A 20,289-nucleotide genomic window follows, 5' to 3' on the forward strand; every position below is an offset into this window, starting at 1 on the left:
CTGCAATGAATAATTCAAGGAGCTTCTTAAACCATTCTCTAGTATCTTCAATAAATGACTGAACAAATAGCTTCATGATAACATCTTTAGCCTCAAACTCATAATCACTCATCATGCCAAGAAAATTTCTCAAATGATCCTCACAAGTGATAGCATTATTTCTAGCAAACTTAGGCAATCTTTTCCTCATTTCTTGTGGGATAGGGTTAGGGAAACCAGGAATACCCTCAAAGTATATCTACCTATAACCTTCTAACTCAATAGGTCTCCTTTGTATATCAATATTAGAAGTATTGACAACATTTCTCTCATTGTTGTTAAAAACATTACTAGTACTAGCATTTGTAGTAGATTTGTTGAGATCCACTTTGTATGATGAAGAAGACAAAAAAGAGGCTGAAAACTTAGCATCATTCAGATTTGTAATATTTGATCTATCCTTATCCTTAAGAATAAAATTAGATTGCTTCTTAGCATTCATTAGAAACTTAATTGTGTTATTGATCTCAACTATGGCTGCCTCACTCTCTGCAATTTCCAATTTCTTAGCCAAAGCATCCTTCTCCTTCCTCCTTTTCTCCAACTCAATATCAAAAGGTGATAAAAAATTATGGATCTGGATGATCTTTGTTGGTTCATTGATCCTAATACTAACTTCCTTTTTCTTTCCCTTATCTTGAACACCAACAACATGTTCTACATCCCTTTTAACTTCTAGGGTTTTATAATTCTTGATCTATTGTATCATAGGACCCTCTTGGTTTGTATCTTGGTCTTTCATCATCTTTTTCTCTTGTATCTTAAGTTGTTCAATTTGACCCACAATTTTAGGTTGCCAAGCATTGGCTACTATCTCATTCTCCTTCTTCAAGGTTGCAATTTGCCTAAGAAATTCTTTCTTTTCTTCATAAGCTTTCATAATCTTTTCTTCCCTTTCCTTTTGAAATTTCCTATCAATAGCCTCTTTCTCAGCAAGTTGTACTCTCAAGATCTCGTTCTCATCAACGTTAGGGATAGTAAAATTAGAACTAGATGTCTTCTCATCATTGACGCTTTCAGGTTCTAAGTGTTTAGGTCTTACCTTCTCAAGAGAATAATCTAACATGAAAGGGTTTGTACTATGCTGAAAAATATTATTACTATTTCTATCACCCAAACTAAGTGCATGTGGTTGCACAACCTTTTCTTGATAGATCATTTTGGGGGTGTTATAGAAATCATCATCAGACAAACCTGGGTGAGATCTAAGACCCTTGGAGAAGGGTTCCTTTTCAATAGTAGAATGGTAGGTATTATCTTTCCTTGCCATTTACTCTTGGGAAAAAGTTTACTTTTTGCATCTAATCTCCTTTCAAAACCCAATTTTGTCTTCCTCTAGGAGGGAGATTAGTTTGTAGTTTAATTCTTGGGTTCCTCTTCACATTTTCCCATGTATTTCTCCTATTTGTAATAATTTGAAACAACAAACTTCCAATTATTAACATTGGTTAAACCTCTTGAGTCATCACCCACCTTATTAGAATGGGAACACTTACTAAATAAATGACAAATGCTTTACTAATGGTCTTAGGAAAAATGTGTATAACCCCCAAATCCATGGGAAATTATATGTCACGTGCCTACCCTAGATTCTACATAAGGGAGACACAGATCTTAGATCTAGTATACAGATTTATGACAACACTAAGCATAAGTCCCTAACAGAGTCACCATTTTTTTGGAGTTTGAAACTACTAAACAAAAAAATGCTCAATACCAAAGTGATAATTCTCACATAACCTAAGGATTAGCCAATTCCTATTAACAATTACATGTGCAAACCACTTGGGCTCAACTTCAACAAAATGAAGGATGGTTTTCTACTCTTTAGGTTCTACAAAACCAAGGTGGGTATACCTAGTGATGATTCTAATGCAAACTATTGTATGAAAATTATTTTAGTTTCATTCTAATTCTCATCTTCTATCCCTATCACATATGCAATTTATCCATTTATTGATATTTTTTAATACATACACATCCCTCATAAAAAGATTTGGTCACAATTCTCCTTGAATTTACAATTATTCCTAGAAATTGAAACTACTTAGGACTCAAAAATAAAATATAAATGAGTGCTAACCAGCATTATAACCTTCACAAAATGAAATGAAAATGATTTTGAATTTATAATTCATTTTTCATGTAGAGGCAGAATCTATTCTCAATTATTTTTGATTTGTGTGACCAATGCCTTATCCATGGAGGCAAAGAGTTCACTATTGGTAGGAGATCTTGTTTCAAATAACTTTTAAATGAACCAATCAAATGTAATCACCCATTTCCATTCTTATGAAATATCCTTTTCATAAACTCTTGAATTCTATTGATTTACTAAAGCATTTACATAATCCCTTGAATTAAGAGCAACAATAAACCAATATACAACCCATCCAGACTGCATTCAATCAATTAAACCTTATTCAAATGACCTAGGGTAAAAGCACAAACCTGTGTCTCCTTTTATAAAGAAACGTGATATCAGAATGTGACAGTTCAACATTAATGACAAAAAAAATGGTATTTGTGTTTAAAATATGAAGATGATGCAAACTAATGAAATATGTAGAATTGTATGAATTTTATGCCTATAATTTTTATTATTTTTTTGACTAATAATTTATTCATTTTATTTTATTTTGAAGTCCCTTTTTAACTATAAAAAATATAGGATGTAGTTCCCATCAAACAAGTATGTGCAAATCATCTTTTCTTGTTCTGATTTGAAAATATTTTATAGATGACATGTATAGCTAGTGAACAAAAAAAGAAATAATTATTTTTGATGTATATTTTCTTTGTTATAAGTACTCAAGTTCGACCTTGTCAGAATCCAACAGTTTTTTCCTCCCGTCAAAAGTTCCCTATCAAATCTATACCTTCTTGAGAAAAAATTACATATTCGTGAAGAGGATTCTCTCCTCTAGTGATAAATATAATTTTTATATATTTTTGATATGATTTACTATATTTTTTCATTTTTTGAGAGAGCATCTTATGAAATGTTGAAATATCAAGTTATAATATTTTGAGATTATAACATATTATAACTAATCAAAACACTCAAAAAATTATATAATGATGATATTGAATCTGAGATCTATAAAAGGGTATTTTTAGTTTTGAAAAAAAATGAGTTTTGATAGAGAAATGAGATTTGACCAAAACAGGTTTTTGTATCACAAATGGTGACACAGATCTGTGCTTTTACCCCCTAAAAATTAATAAACTCATAAAAAAGAGACAAAAATTGGTGACACAGATCTAGTGTAAGTACCCTTTTGCATTATCCTTTTATATGACTAATACAATAACCAATAGAAACTCATAGAGAAACCCAGAATTAGAAAATGAATACAAGGCAAAGAAGGATCTAATTAGGGGAGGTGCACTAACGACACATATTGGCATAATTGGAACTTTGCCAGTGATCAATACAACCTCTAGGGAATCCTTTAAAAAGGATCCTTTCACTTCCTAGGCTGTAGAAATATACATGACTCTATGTCAAGTTTTTGGTGAAGATGAAAAGGATTTCATGCCCATCATTCTTATGTATATGATGGTTTAGATAGCTTCCTTTGGTGTAGATATTATTTTTTATTTTTCTTCTTATTTGGCTAAAGAAATTCATATTTGCTTGGTTTGAATTGCAAAAGGGAAAGTGGAGAAATTTTTTGGCCATTATTCTTTCTTGATGCATATGTTTTTGTTTAAAGGAGTGACATATTTTGGTAAAGAAATGGAGTTAAATTGAGAAGAGGATGGAGAAGTACTGCCAGTCTAGTTATAGAGTGTAGCTTTTTCAGTTTTGATAGGTATTTCACATCCAAGTTTGAGATGCCTCATATTGAGTGACAATCCTAGAATCCCCAAGGCACTAATGAGTCTCATTAGGCCTATGGACAATCCTAGTGGTTCGAAAGTTTCACACAATTGCGGGGATATCATCCCATACTTTATTTCTACTATATTTAGAATTTATGGTTTTAAAGGAAGCCCTCATGTGTTGCCCTACCAAGTACCTTTAAAGGTAGGAATGGCTAAAGTTTTGTAGCAGTTACGATGATTAGAAGAAATGTATCTATTAAAAAGGAAAATGGGGTCAATTTTCTCTACTTTTATTGTGGCCCATCCATTTTTAATTACTAAAGGGGGTTGGGTCTTTTTACATAAAATTTTGGATCAGTACAAAATGGTTGTTTCCCATCCCCATTTTTGTGATATTTAGGGGTATTATAATCTGACCTTAAGGTTTAGAATTAAATTGGGAGCATATTCCCTAATAAAAAGTGAGCATATTTCCATAGCAACAAAGCAATGATTGTTGATTCCCTTTTTATTGAACGGAAGACATTTGATGCATCATGTAAGATGAATATGGTGGGCCCCCTCTTTATCAGCTTTATTCACTATGTCACTATACATAACCCTTGAGAAACTCACCATAGCAAGGTAGCAACTATCAATGATCTCATCTTGATCATACAATCACAATTCTTTCCCTGGTTTCTAATTTTTAAGTGGGTCTACATTCTTGATGATGTAGAGTTATCTTGACATGCTAGCATATATATACTATTTTAATCCTTATAGTGACATCATGTCTTCTAGACTTCATCGTGTTTCTTATTTTCAAGTGGGTCACTACATCACTATCGATGAAGCATGGAGCTTTTTCAGTCATCACATAACAACCTCTAGTAGATTCAGAGTTTTTGGTGCATAGATGCTTAGTAGGATGCCACTATGTCCTAGGAGTACATGACTCATTTGGGCCCACCTTTTGGAACTATTACTACATCATGACATTCTGACTAGTCATTATGTCATTACCGGTGAAAGGCATTACATTTCAATCATGACATAGCGACCTTTGGTGAAATACTAAAACCCAGTGACAAGAAAAGCTAACTATTAATCACGACTGCATTAATGAGTACCTTTTTCAGAGCAATCAATAAACATAGTTATGATTTCACATGGGAACTTCATCGTCATCTATCAACATCAAAGGTCACCATATTTCTTCACTTTCCACTCAGTCACTACATCATAAACTTTTTGGTCATGATATAGTAATTTGCCAAGAAGTTTGAGTTTCGATGACATATGTTGCAACTTTTTCCATGTGTTTCCTTTTTGATAGTGATGACTACAAGACAAATCACATGACCAAATCTTTTTTGAAACAATGTGCCCTTTTGGTGCTAGTTTTCATTTTATGACACCGCACTTCAAATTCCCAGCAGTCGCTATGTCACGATTGTAAAAAACCTTGCATTTTGTTATAATGAAAATGTGACAATTGTGGATCTAACCAAGATCCAATGGTGGGAAAAATTCTTCAAAATGTTACTTAATAGACTTTAAAATTAACTGAGAAAGGAAAATTCAAACCTCTTAAAAGATGTCTCGCTAGGATAAATTCAAAAAGAACAAGACCTAGGGTTTAACACAAGTTTTTCAAAGGGTAATGAAAATTATAAAACCAAAAAGTAGAAACCCTAGCCTCATCAAAGGACTCAACCTTGATTTTTTATACCTTGGATTAGGCAAATTTATCATGTAGAAAATCAGTCCAACATAGCTCTTGAGGTTAACTTGAGGCTTTTGAGGCATCTTTCTTGCGATCATAAAAAAGGGGTGGAATATCACTTTCATACCAAATAGACACCCCAACCTATCTTTTTTTAATGTATATTTTCATTCTCACTAAAATTATTTTAACATTGCATTCTAACTAGAAGAATAAATCTAGTCAATAGTTGAATATAAGGAGTTGTAGAAGCAGTTCTTTTTTTGTAAATGCCATAATCACAAGGCTCATTCCCTTATAGCAGCCTCTACCATAATGAAATTACCTCTAAACCATGCAAAGGATATTGAAATGGTTCCCAACCTTGAAACACTCTTATAAGAAATGGAAAGAAAATGGAGATGCAATATGAAAAATAGCACAACTTGTCGTCATATTTGAACTATAAATCCTCAAAAACACTTGCAAGTGGTTCCAATGTCATAGAACCAACCACAACATTTTCCTCAATCCTTTTTGGTGTTCCCATAATATCCTTTACATTTTTTATCTCTTTCTTCTACCATGTAGTCTATTTCTAAAGTTGCTCCTTATCCTTCTGGTATATTGGCATAGACTCTCTCTTCTGCCTTAAATCAACTTCACATTATGCTGTAACTTTGTAATAGGTGTTTGATACTTGATAGCTTTCATTTCAACATTCAAATTTTCAAGATTGGTCAATACCCTTCCTTACATACCTCTCATGTCAAGAACATTCTATATTGTTTCATTACCATGTTCTTTCTTCTAAAATAACAATTATTCAAGTGCATTTTCTTGTAAACATTAATTTTTTTGAACAATTGTAAACTCTTAGAAAACACATCCTTGTTTTCTATTACCATTTATTAGCTTCCCTTGAGAAAAATAAAAATGAAGAGGCATAAATAAACCAAATTTTTCTTTAAAAACCATATTTGGAGATATAAACATTAAGTATAACATGCCCAACATTTTTGTAAATTTATACATTAATTACACCAATTTTTTCTTTCAAAACCATATATACATATACAAACATTAAGTAAAACATGTCCAATATTTTTGTAGATATACACATTAATTACACCAAATTTTTCTTTAAAAACCATATGTGTAGATATAAACATTATGTAAAACCAACTCAATAAGGGTACAAGAATAAGTTAGTCCCATGAAGAAGGATCATGTCAGATAATTCAAGGGAATTTGATCAAAATTAGGAGACAATCTCTACATTGTTGTCTAACTTTCAAAGAGAAGGCAATGCCAAATGTTATTGTCCCTGCAAGAGTTGTCATGGCTTAAAGACAAGAAGAATCAAACACAAAACAACTAAGAGAAATTGTAGGGAGAATGGTAACATTAAAGGTGGGTTTGATTATCATCCATTGGTAAGTTGTTTGTTATATTTATTTCACAATTAATATACATATGAACCACAAAATGGGGGTTTGGTTATAACCATTTTTATTTAGGTCGATCTGCCTAGGGTAGTACATGATATGGACCAACACAATATGGAGGAACATGGAGGTGTGAATATGGGGCAACATGGAGGTGTGATTATTGAAGGAGAAGATAATATTTCCATGAAGGATGATGATCATGCATAAAAAACACATCTAAAGATGATGGTAAAAATATATTGATCCATGAAACATTTGGTAGTAGTGTTGCCACTACTACTGTTGATGATGATGATGATGATGATTATGATGAGGATGACATTGGGTTTTTTCATGATATACCTCTACTTGAGAAGGCAAACATGACCCTTTATGAAGGATCTCAACCAACTCTTCTTTGTTGTATTATTATTGGTGAATTTTAAGGTTATGAATGGTTTATCCAACATAACAATGTCACATATGCTAAGGTTTGTGATATACATCATTATAGTCTAAAAAAGGTGAAATATGTACCACTAAGATTGTTGATACTAATGACTTATATTTTTTCTTGTAGATTGATAGGTGACTATTTATTATCACTCTCAAATGTTCTCCCTTATTCATACTGAGAATTATGTGCCATTATAAAACATATTGGAATGAGTGTCAAGAAATAGATGCTTGTCTTCAAGATCATGTAATCTATTGTAAAGAACATGAAAATGTAATAGAATTCTTTGAATGCCATTTGAGAAGATATCGATATGATGAAGTGACAAAAAAAGGTGCCTTTACAGGTTCCTCATTGCATCCCCATTATTCCAAATCTTAAATGATTATTCAAGTGTAGTAGCTTGGTTCAATTTATGGATTACCATGCATTACAAGTCGATATGACATTATTCAAATGCTTGTGAATGGTTCAAAATTTATAGACAAAGAGGAAAAGTGGCCACACTTTAAAGAAGAACCTCAAAATCTCAGGATTTCTCTGGGAATTGACGGTGTCAATCCATTTCAAGAGATGCAATCTGTTTACTCAGTGTGGCTTTTTTTTTTTATCAACAATAACCTTCCATCATGGATGTCAATAAATAGGGAGTACATTATGTTAGCAATGACTATTTCAAGTATTTTAATTTAATTTTTACTCCCACATAATTATAACCCTTAGATTGAAATGACCACAATAAATATATGATGTCATTCATTCAACTAGGTGAGTACCAAGTGAAAGAAATGATTGTATATACTGCACCTCTTATTGATGAGTTGCTAGTGTTGAAGAATGCTTTCACCATGTATGATATCTTTAGACCAATTAGAAAAGGAAAATTCAATTCCATGTAATGCTTGTGTGAAAAATTCATGATGCTCTGGGGTTGAGACCATTCTATGATATGTTATTCTGAAATCTAGTTGTACATGATAATACTAATTCAAAAAATTAATATATTCAATTCAATTGTATCGTTAGCTTGTAGGTCTTCAAAGAAAGTGAAAATTTTCATGTCCAATGTGTGGTCCAAAGATGAAATCTTACCATTCCAAAAATTTAAGAAAGTAGTTGTTTAATGAGAATAGGTACTTCCTCTATAGAAACCATAATTATCAATCGAAAAACATATTTTCAATGGGAATGAAGAGACTACATCAAAGCTATCAAGAATGATACCTCACCTATGGTTGTTGGAATATAATAGAATTTGATGTAGTATTTCTCCACCTAATGGTTTATATTTGAAAATTATATATTTTGATTTTGTTTTGTTGGCTAATTATGTAATTTGATGATCATGAAGATCAAGAAGGCATCATTGACCACATTCCAAAGGCACTAAAATGTTTTTGATAAGGAAAATAGGTTTTGAAGGGTGCCTAAAACCCTTTACAATTCAAAAGATATTCGATGAAGCTCATACCAAATAAAACTACATCTCAAGATGAAGCAAGTCACCAATGAAAACAAGGTGACTATGGAGGCATCATAGATAACATAATACAACCCCAAAAATAGGTTTTTACCAGGCTCCTAAAACCCCATGTTGAAAAGGGGAAAAATCCCCAACCATGACACTCTACAAAAGAAACAAGGTGAAATAGGTCACCAACCAAAACAACACAACCATGGTGGCATCACAGATAACATAGTATTGTACAACCATAAAAATAGGTTTTAACTAGGCACCTAAAACCCCATGTTGAAAATGGGAAAATACATCCCCAACCATAAAATACTACAAAGAACCACATGCCAAAAGAGCCAAGAGATCAAAAAAAGGGCAACTACTTCAGGCTTTCCCTTTTGAACCCTTCTTTTGAGAACATAATGACATATCAGAAGTGGAGGACTTGACCTTTTTTCCTTTTACTATGGTCCATCCATCTTCCAAAAAACCTACAACCTTCTACCACTCAAAGTCAAAAACACCATAGCCAACCCCTAAAACCCCTAAAGCTAAGGAAGAGACCATAGCAGAGGAAGTGACAGTAAAAACTAGAGACATACTAGTAGAAACTTGAGAAGGGGTCACAAAAGAAACCACCACATCCCCTAAAACCCTTGAAGCCAGGGAAGAGACTATAGTAGAGGAAGTGATAGTAGAAACTAGAGACAAACCAACAACAACCTAAGAAGGGGCCATACGAGAAACTGCCATGAAATCACCAGTAATCATGGTAACAAAATCTACAAATAGACTAGCTACAATCATAGAAGGATCAACAAGAGGAGCCTCTATCAAATCACTAGAAGAAAAATCCAAAAGAGAGTGAGTAGGCAAGGTCACCCGCAGTGGGACACTAGATATACTAAAAGAGGGGGCTTTCTGAACCATATAGTGATCATCTCATACCCCTTTCCACCAAGTAGGTGACTTGTTTGGTCTAGAATCAAAGGATCATCTGGTAGAAAGGTGACTAGTCTTGTGGCATTTCCTACAACAGAAGGGGACACCCTCATAGTCAAGAAGTTTACTCCATGAGTCATGAGCGGTAACCAACAACATCTTTTCAGGGAGTCCTTTGGAGACATCCATCATCTAAAACACATCTGAAGATGTTGTATCAACCAATAAGAAATTCCCAAGATCCTCCCCCATAGCCTCTAGGATAGAATCCAACAAAAAGTGAAGGGGAAGACTTAGTAACCTAATCCATATTAGGATTTTATTGAAGGATTCTATTGACAGGTTGAAATCCTTATACCAAGGTTTAGCCATCAAAGGGAACTTCTCCGTCAATGAGAAACCATAGTACAAAATGGTGTTTCTATCTTTAGTGGTAGCAAATTTCACTATGAAAAAACCCCTTATTATAAGGTAAATTAGGGCTAATTTGGACATGAGGGGCTCCCATACATGAGAGATCTAGGCATGCAGATCCAATAGAGAGGGACAAAAACCATTGAAATGAAAAATAGCTATCATGGATGAGAAGTCCTCCACATAAATGGATATCTCCTTAGTTATTTCAGTCCATAAATTAAGAAAAATTGGGCTCTCAACAATAGTAGGCTCAATACCACATTATCTTGGGCGCATAGACTAACTGCCAGAGCGACCACCAATCTTGGCCTCATAAATAGCTACATTGGCATAAGAAATGTCATATCTACCCACAAAAACAATAGAGTGAGTGAAAACCAACCCATAAGGATCAGCTACAGAGGAACTGCCAAGGCTAGCCCCAAAAGTAGGGGTTGGACTAGGATAAAAATTCCTAGCCTAAGAAGCAGTAGAACCCATAGCAAGACCAAAATTTGGAGTAGCCACCATAAAGCTAGATGCAAGAGCTGAATCCAAACACAGAGCTAGGTGTGGGAGCTGAAGCCAGACACAAAGCCAAATATAGAGCTAGAAGTAGAGCTTTGAAAATAATATACAAATGAGATCTCTTCATTTTTCTAAATTTTATTAACCCTTGGTTGTAAGCACTATAGGCAATAAGCCCCACTATTTTACCAAGGGTCAATGGAGAAACATTCTTAATTAAGATCCATAGTAGAGAATGGCCCTATGGGGACTCAAATTATCCTAGAGAATTTAGTACATTTCCCTACTATGAGTAGTTATAAATTGTGCATTTTCTTGATTCTATTCATATTGGAAATAATGTAATAGAGGTGCTATGAAAAATATTGGATGGAAGGAGTGACAAAGAAAACTTGCCAAAATTTGTAGTGGCATTCATGATTCCAATCATGCATTAAAAAATATGATTGAACCAAATAGAAACAAAGAATAGATTAATGCAAGTTCCATTCCTTGATTATTAATGGAGAAGAAAAGTAACACCATAAAATAAGTCATATAAAAAATTCAATTTTCTGTAGGATTTTCTGTGAATATAAGCAATATCATATCAAAGAAAAGTGAATTTGGGCTAGGGTTGAACATACATGATTAGCATACCTTCATCAAGGTAAGTCGTAGTCTTTTGTATTTACAATATATTTGTGAAACTACATTCAATTTTCATTGTATTATGTTAGAAAATAATGAAATGATCAATTGAAAAATCTTGTAGTATGTTCTACCCACATCTCCCAAACAACTTCGAAAATATTATCAAACACATGAATATGATCTTTGAAAATACATGAGGTAAGTAATGATATTTGTTCAATATATCAAACAAGTATTACATTGTAAAGTCTTGTATTTATATGTTTTTGTGTCTCTAATCCCTTGTAGGTGGTTGTCATCTAAAGAAACCCATAAATAAGATATAAAATATAGGAAGAAAATAATTCATCTAATAATGTGTGAAATGCAAAAGTGTTTACCATCAACTTTTTTCAATGCACAAGAATAGTGCCTTATACACCAAATTGGGGAGATTGAATTTTTTTAACCTATACATCCTAGGTCAATGTGGATGGTTGAAAGAAACTTTAAAATTTTTAAGGTATTAGTTTGACAAAGATCATGTCCTGAGGGTTCTATAACTAAGGGATATATGTTATACCAAATGATGGTGTATGTTAGTCAATATCTTCCTATTCTCATAGAAAAGTCCCATATATATTTTATTTGGGATTTTGACTCCACTAAATTTTTTGAAGGGGAGTACTTGGTGGGGAACCATATATTTAGAAAAGTGAAAGGTAATAAACTATCAAATGTTATTGTATTATATTAATTCTTAATCTTCAAACTAATATGTTGTAAGTTATCTATTTACTTTTGTACAATTGCTAAAGAGTGTGATGCAATACATTTTTTTATTGTAAAAAATCAAGATTGGATGATGGTATGGATTGAATGTTGTGAACATTATGGTCATAGATTAAAATGGTAAACCATGTCTTCATTGATTAAAAAAGCTCATTGTAATGGATATCCAAATCTTACACAAAAGGAAATAGATTTAGCATATGGTTTAAGAGATCTTTGGGTACTTATAAGTTTTTTAATCAATCATATGTTTTTAAACTCATGATAAAATAATTTATAGATGTTTGACATTATTGTAGGTGAAAAACCACAAGGATATGTTATGCAATGGTTATAAATTTTTCATCAAATATTTTGATGACAAGAAGAGAACTTGTGATTATGGAATAAGTGTAGTCTTCTAGGTGATCAATATTTCATCTAGAAATAACTTATATCCTCGAGAATCTCAAAATTGATACAATGGAATTTTAGTTGATATATTTAAATTTGAATTGAATTCCATCAAAGTAGTTCTCTTCATCTTTAATGGTACATAGTATGACTCAATCAAAATGATACTAATAGAACTATTGTTGAGAATGAGAATAGATTTCCAATGATTAATACAAGGTTGTTTGAGATAGTTGGGGATGAGCCCTATGTTCTTCCAAGCCAATGCATGAGTAGGTATTTTTGTTAGAGGTTTCACATAAATCAAGTTGGTCCTTTTTTGCTAAACATGATCCAAGAGGAAGGCCAATAAATTATAATGTGATTGGACAAGAAGATACTGAGGAAGATGAAGAAGTGGATCACAATCAAGAGTTAGTAGATGACTCTCTTGATGTAAATGATGCTTCTATTGATTACGATAATGACAATGATGATGATGATGAAAATGATGATGATGATGATAATGATGTTGATGATGATTATGAAAATAATGATGATGACCTAAATAGTGGTGGTGATGATATCAATGATGATGTTGATCTTGATGATGACATAGATGAAGATAAATATCAATGATGGGGAGCTTTGATTAGCTAACATTGGAGGGGGGTTTGATGATCATTGAGAAGAATGAATATTATACAGTTACATGATCAATTCCTATGATATTCAATATTTAGTTCTTGATAGATAAATGATTAATTTGATTGACTTTTCATATGCATTTTAATGTTTATAATTCAAATGTGATGCTAATATTCGATGTAATTTTGAGTATATGTGTCATGATTTTTTTAGCTAACATAAGATAATTGATTCACATATGCAAAAACCTGAAGCCTTTTCACGAGCATCCAACAGAGTGTCATGGATCATTAGGTATAAGTCAGTACACCCCAGAGAGATTAATACATTTTATCATTTGTAAAATATCTCTCTCATTGCCACCTATCTCTCTTATTTCATGGAGTGCAAGTACAAAAAAATAGGTATTTGTTAGATTTGTCTTCCTCAACAGAGGAAAATGTAGGAATGGAATAGGAAAGTGATACATTTATCATGTCTAAATAAATGAGATTGACTTGATGACAAAATATCAAAAAAAAATTAAATAAGCACAAGAAATTTTTCCTTGCTCAAGGGGGGTCATGTTCTTGTGATGATGAGAGTGAAGGAAATGTTGAAAAGAGATTTTTTGAAGTATGGAACCTTTCATTGAATAATAATTATTTTGTCAATGATGTCAAACCTACTACTTGTTGGAATGACAATTAATTTTTGGTCTGCATGATATCATTTGTTTCATATATGAAGACGATTTTAAAAGATAAGATAACAAGAGAACATAGAGAAAGGTTGAGTTATTTAGTGTATAAAAGGAGCACTAAGACCAAGTAAGACATGGATGATATGATGTATTTTGATATACTTAAGGAGATTAATTGGTTACTGTAGTTAAGAAGTGTCTACCAAGCCTTGCTGAGAAAATCTAGTGCAAGCCGAGCATAAAAGTTCTAGTTGGTACTGAGCAAAAAGTTAGTGTATGCCAATCATTAGAAAAATATAGTAAGTTTTGAGCATCAAGAAAATAACAGTAGTGGTCAATTTGATAAGACATATTTGATGCTAGGAAATTGGTTAAAGGTTACAAAACACACTATTAGGTGTGACCCTATTGGAGGATTTAATGACTCTATTAGGAGTGGCCTTGCAAGAGTTCTTGAAACAATTCAATAGAATTGCCATCTTGTTAGAGGATTTAAAACTAGATGTTAAACCAAATTTGTTAAGAGATTTTAGATCATTACTACAATGGTTAGAAAGTAATAATGAAATGACCTGATTATGATGCAATTGAATTTTTGAATCTAGATCTTTGTTCTACTTATACTTGATCCTTCCTGATTGATTGTCACTTTTCTACTCCCCAAGAATACCTACTTATCCTTCAAGTTCACTTCCTCTTTTCTCTTTCCATTCAACCAAAATACTTGCATACTTTGAAATCACAACTTGACCTTATAATTATATCATCCAGATTGTCAAGTTGGCTCAAATACAAATTAGAATAACCAATATTCACTACCTTAGTTGAGTGGAATCAATAGGTAAAACAATCAAGCTTCACATGCCAAAATAATAAAATCCTTCATTAGCTAACCCAGCTTGGTAGAAACTAACTCTAAAATGATTTCCTATGTTAACCAATAGGGACTCGGTTAACACTGCAAAATTGCAAAAATCCTTTGGTATCTGAGTGAACCTAGTCAACACTAACTCTATTCAACTTTCCCTTCATTAATTGAATGAGCTTGGTTAACTCTCTTTTCTATTAGAATTCCTTTGACTCCTGAGTGAGCTCGGTAGACACTATCTTTACATAGAATAAACTTAGGAATGTTTAGCAGACAAGGAAAAATACCTTCACTGATTAAGTGAGCTTGATAAAAACTAACTGACAACTGATATGACATTTGTGTAACATCAAAGACAACACACAATCAGTCAATTGTATCCAATCTGTAGGTCAAAACCAAAATCTATGGTTAATGATATGTCACGAATAGAAGGTGCTAGACCTTTAACCATAGTAACATAACAAGGTGAGGATGCATGTCCTTGAAGTCCATTCCTCTTTACAGCTGGAAGGGTTGTCAAACAAGGTGCTAGATGTTTACACATGATTTTTTTATTTACAGAATGAGCTAGGCCATGAAGTTTTTATCAATCCTTGATCTAAAGATACATCTATAGTTCTTGTTATGTTGCCAATAGGAGTTGAATGATTTTTAATCATAGAGATAGTGTGACATGTGGATTCTGTGGGAACTTTCTATTTGAACCATATGTAGTAATAAAGGAAAGTAATGAGGATTGTTGATCTTGAAGTTGATCAAGGGTTGTCGCTATGTCACTAATAGGAATTGCTTGAAATTTAACCATAGTGACATAATGACATGGTGACACATGTCCTATATAATATAGTGAGCACACAAATGATTTTAACAATGTAAAATGTTTCCAAGTGTCAAAATTTGGTTGGTTTGACTACTAGGATGGAAAATAGAAGATGAATCACATTGAAAGTTGTGTTTTATTCATCAAATTTTTGTGAATCAATGACCCAAATTCAAATTTTTTTAATATGCCTTCATGTTCTCTATAAGAAATTTATGAGAATTAAGGACCTCTTGTGTGAATTGATATGAATGCAATAACATAAAAATTGGTAATTTCATTTTGAAAATAGATTATTAATGAATTGGAGCATCGTTCTTGCTAAAAATTGATATTGTGTTAACATGAATTGCGATTCTTTGCATAAAAATATCTATTGCAATAATTAGGGATGAGTTTATAAGCCAAGTAAGTACTTTTTCATCTACAAAAAAAATTTGGGTATCTTATATCTCTTGATTACGATGCCTTCAAAGAAGGGTTTCTCTAGTAAAGGGATTATGCACATACAAATATTGATGATGACTTTTTGCAAAAATTAAACGAATCCACTAATGATGTTGCAAAGATGAAGAAATTAGTCTCTATAAATCCTAGATTAAAGGTAGCAAAAGATCTATATGATAGGGGAAATTAGACTTGAGATGTAGTGACATCTAAAAATGGGTTGCAGTTATTTAAGAAATGGTTCTCTAAGGGAAAACTATTTTCCCCTCATGGTAACAATTGGAACTTTGACTGAGGAAATCTAGCTATCCTAGGAGTGTTTATGGATTCAAACCTCCTCAAATCTATAGCCCAAATGTACAACCCTATAATCCAAATTGTAAGGTGAACAAATGGGGAATGCCTAGTAAAAATTACTATTCAACAATTGAAAATTTGACATTGGTTCAAGCCTCTACCCAAGAACCTTTCAAGAAACAATTTTTCAATTCCCATGCCATAGATATATACATGACTCTATGTAGGTTTTTTGCAAAGATGAGTAGGTCTTTATGCATATAAAATTTATGCATATGATGATACACATTTCATCCTTGGGGTTAGCATTATTTTTAATTTTGAATCATTTTTTGTTAAAGAAATCCATGTGGGTTTGATAGGGATTGCAATAGGAAAAATTGAGAAAACTTTTGGTCTCTATTCTATGTTAATGCACATGTTCCTTTTCAAGGGAATTCAATATTTTAAAAGAGAAATGGAGCTAGCAAGAGAGCATAATGGAGAGCCTCTACCAGTTCCATTGTGGAGTGTGGATATGACATGGGATCTATAAGAAGAAACTTTTGTAAGGTTTGGCAGGTACTTTACATCTAGTTTGAGGATTCTTTTGTCAAATAATAATCTTAGGATAACTAAATTATTTTTGGATTTCATTAGACCTATGGATTTCCCCAACAATTTGAGAAACTCACATAATTGGGCATATATCATCCCATATCCACTATCTACTATTTTCTGGGTATATAGATTTCAGGGGACCCCACATGTTGCCTTACCAAGTGCCTTGTAAGGTAGGTTTAGTAGATATTTTATGGAATATAGGAGATTTGGAAGAATTGGAGTTAACTAGTAGATCAAGGGGTTTCATTTTCCCAACTTGCATAGTGGTTCATTAATTTTTACTCACAAAGCGTGCTTGGGCCTTTCTATACAAAGTTTTGAATCCATACAAAATGACTATATCTCATTCCAAAATTAGTGACACTAAGGGATTTTTTTGGGATTTTTAGACAAAGGGACAAAGGAAAAAGGAAAAATGGAGAGTTTATTCTAGAGTACTAGAATTCATTAATTGTTTTGAAAAAAAATATAGTGCATTGAAAGATACCAAGACATTATTTGATAAGATAAATAAGCTAATGATAACATTTGCAGTGATCATGGACACTATGAATAAGAAGAAATCCCTTATTATCAGTACTTATCTTGAGAGAGGAAGGGAGGTAATAAAAAGACAATCTTTTACCCCCACTATAAGTTCAGGCAGGTAAATGTACAAAGTTGTGTCACCTTTCAGGCTGACTTATCAAAATGCCTAAATCTAAGTATTTCTATCTAAAATTTAATTTTATTCAAATATATGATCTAGAAAAATTCATTATAGCTAAGTTATATATGGTCTCACACTTTTCCAATTAGAAGTGTCTATTAAATGCACATTATATACTAGTTTCTATCCAATTACTAAAGAAATAAAATTATTTTAGAAAACTGATGTTTCAATAACTCTTATTATTTTTTATGATATTTTTTTAATAACATATAAACATAATTTTATAGAGAGCAAAGTCAAGAATAATCTCATATATAGTTTATAGTGTTTTAGTTAGATATAGTATATTGTAATTAAAAAAATTTAATAAGTACATATTTTAAGACTCGAGAAGATATCAATTTTGAGAAAGAAAAAATATTAAATCATATCAGAAAAATTTAAAATTCACATGACATTCTAGAGGAGAGAATACTCTTCAAGAATGTATAAATTTTCTATTGGTGAGTTGAGGTTTCAATTGTTATAAAAGATAAAATATAGGTCTAAAGGCAATTTTTATTTTTGATTGTTCTAGCTATATGTAGTATCCATAACATAGTCTAATGTAGAAGGGAAATAAGTTTATTTCCATATTGTTTTGTGGTGGGAACTAAAATCCTAATTTTCAACAAGTAAAAATTATCTTTAAAAAATATGAAAATATATCAATTATTATTCTAGATAATTATTAAAAATTATAATCTTTAACTTCATCCATTTCTACACATTTCATTAGTCTACTTCATTATCAAATTCTAAATAATACTACCATTATCAAATTCTAAATAATACTACCATTTCTATGTTACTGAGGATGAACAGTTATAATTTTGTTAGCCTTTTCCATTAGAAAAGGGTGAAATAGGTTTGTGCTTTTACTTAGGCGAATTAAATACTTCAAAATAAAATTGGTTATAGTATAGTCAGGACCAAGGAATAATTTGGTGTTAAGGGGAAAGAAAAGTTTGGATCAAGCACTAGTGCTTCAACAAGGAGATCTCATCTTGAAGAGAGGTTTTTAGAGCCAATGCCCAAGAGGCCTAAAATAGAAGGAAAATAGGAGTCACAAGAGGAAATTTATACACAATCCCAATTGCCCCTATGTATAGGAGAATAACTCACTAGGGATCAAATTGTGCAACTTGGATCTTCAGGTGGAGTGTTCATTACCACAGCAGAGCTAGATGAAGGAAATCTTAAGGAACCTTCTATGCCCAACTTGGAATTGACTGTGGATGATTTCATCAAAAATGAGCTAGACCCTATAATTAGACAAGCTAGCAATGAAATTTTATCTAATGATATTTTTTTTTAATGAAGGGCCTTATACCAATTTGCATGGAGTAAAAATATAGAAAATTTTGATGAAAGGTGTAATGAAAGAAAGATTGGACATCCTAAGAAAGAAGACTTAGTCAAACAAAATCTATTTAAGGAAGAAATGAATCATTAATTCAATAATGTAACTCCTAAGGAAGGAAGGTAAATTATAAAATCAGTTGGAGTTCTAATTCTTCCAAACTGGGACATTACAAATGTAATGGTTTTTAATGTTGTAAAAAAGGATTTGAGCATTAAATAGAAACAACATAAAGCACTCAGTGGTGTTAAGTATAGTGAGGACCATATTGACTTGGTTATTTGGTCTTTGATAAGAGGGTCTAGAACTAGCTCTTCTAAGCCTAGTGACTTTGAGTTAATTGGAAACTTGTTTGTCAAAAAAAGTGGAGGACAACCAAAATGATGAGGCAATAAAATTAAATATTGGGACAACAACTCTCACTCTACCTACTACCAAAAAAGAGAATAGGGCTAGATAGGAGTTACAGTCAAAATATGAGAAATTTTTTCTAGGATACAATGAAGAGGTCCAAAAAAGGCTTAGACTTGAAAATAAAAAGGAAAGAAATAAAAGGCAACAACTCAGAATTGGAGCTCCTCCCCCCTCAATGCCACCATATAATATGATTCCTATTGTGAACATTTCTAGCCCTTCTCAACATCCAAAGCTCTATATAGTTGATAAGATAAATGAGGAGAATGCTAAGATCTAGTCATTGCATGTGGAACTAGGAATCCAACATGAAGACAGGATCAAAGACACAATTTTTTATATAGTGGATATGGTAGGCAGGCCCCTTTTCTACTAGTCAAGGTTAGTAGAGGTATGGAATGAGTTGGAAAATAATGAAGCCACCTTGAGACCAATTTTGAGTAAGTGTATTAGCAGGGATGATGTTATCACAACCCTATGTTTGTTAGTTATCAATCACTCTAATGATTAGTTATAAAAGAAATTTGACTATGCCAATGATCTCTTACATTTTTATCATAGGAGGGACATGCTATAAATAAGCCTAAATCTTTGATTCTCTAGATACCTCAACAACAAAAAATTATCTCTTTCCCCATGCACTCAAAGGAAAAGAAAAAATAAAAGATAAAGAGGAATGAGCCAATGCACTAAAATAATTATTGAGTATCAGATTGAATAAAGTAGTAAATAAAGAGAATTACATTTGGTTTGCAAGAACTACTGAGGAAGTTATGCAAGTACAAATATTTTTTGATTCTTTCAAACAAGATATTTTTGAAATAAAAAAATTAGGAAAATATATCTTTAAAAGGGAACAAGAAATATTGAGCATCAACTAGTTAGATGACAAACTTTTTTACAAGTGGATG

The sequence above is a fragment of the Cupressus sempervirens genome, chromosome 10, assembly GCF_028749045.1.
Source record: "Cupressus sempervirens isolate cs-2001-9-10 chromosome 10, ASM2874904v1, whole genome shotgun sequence".
In the NCBI taxonomy this organism is placed as follows: domain Eukaryota; kingdom Viridiplantae; phylum Streptophyta; class Pinopsida; order Cupressales; family Cupressaceae; genus Cupressus; species Cupressus sempervirens.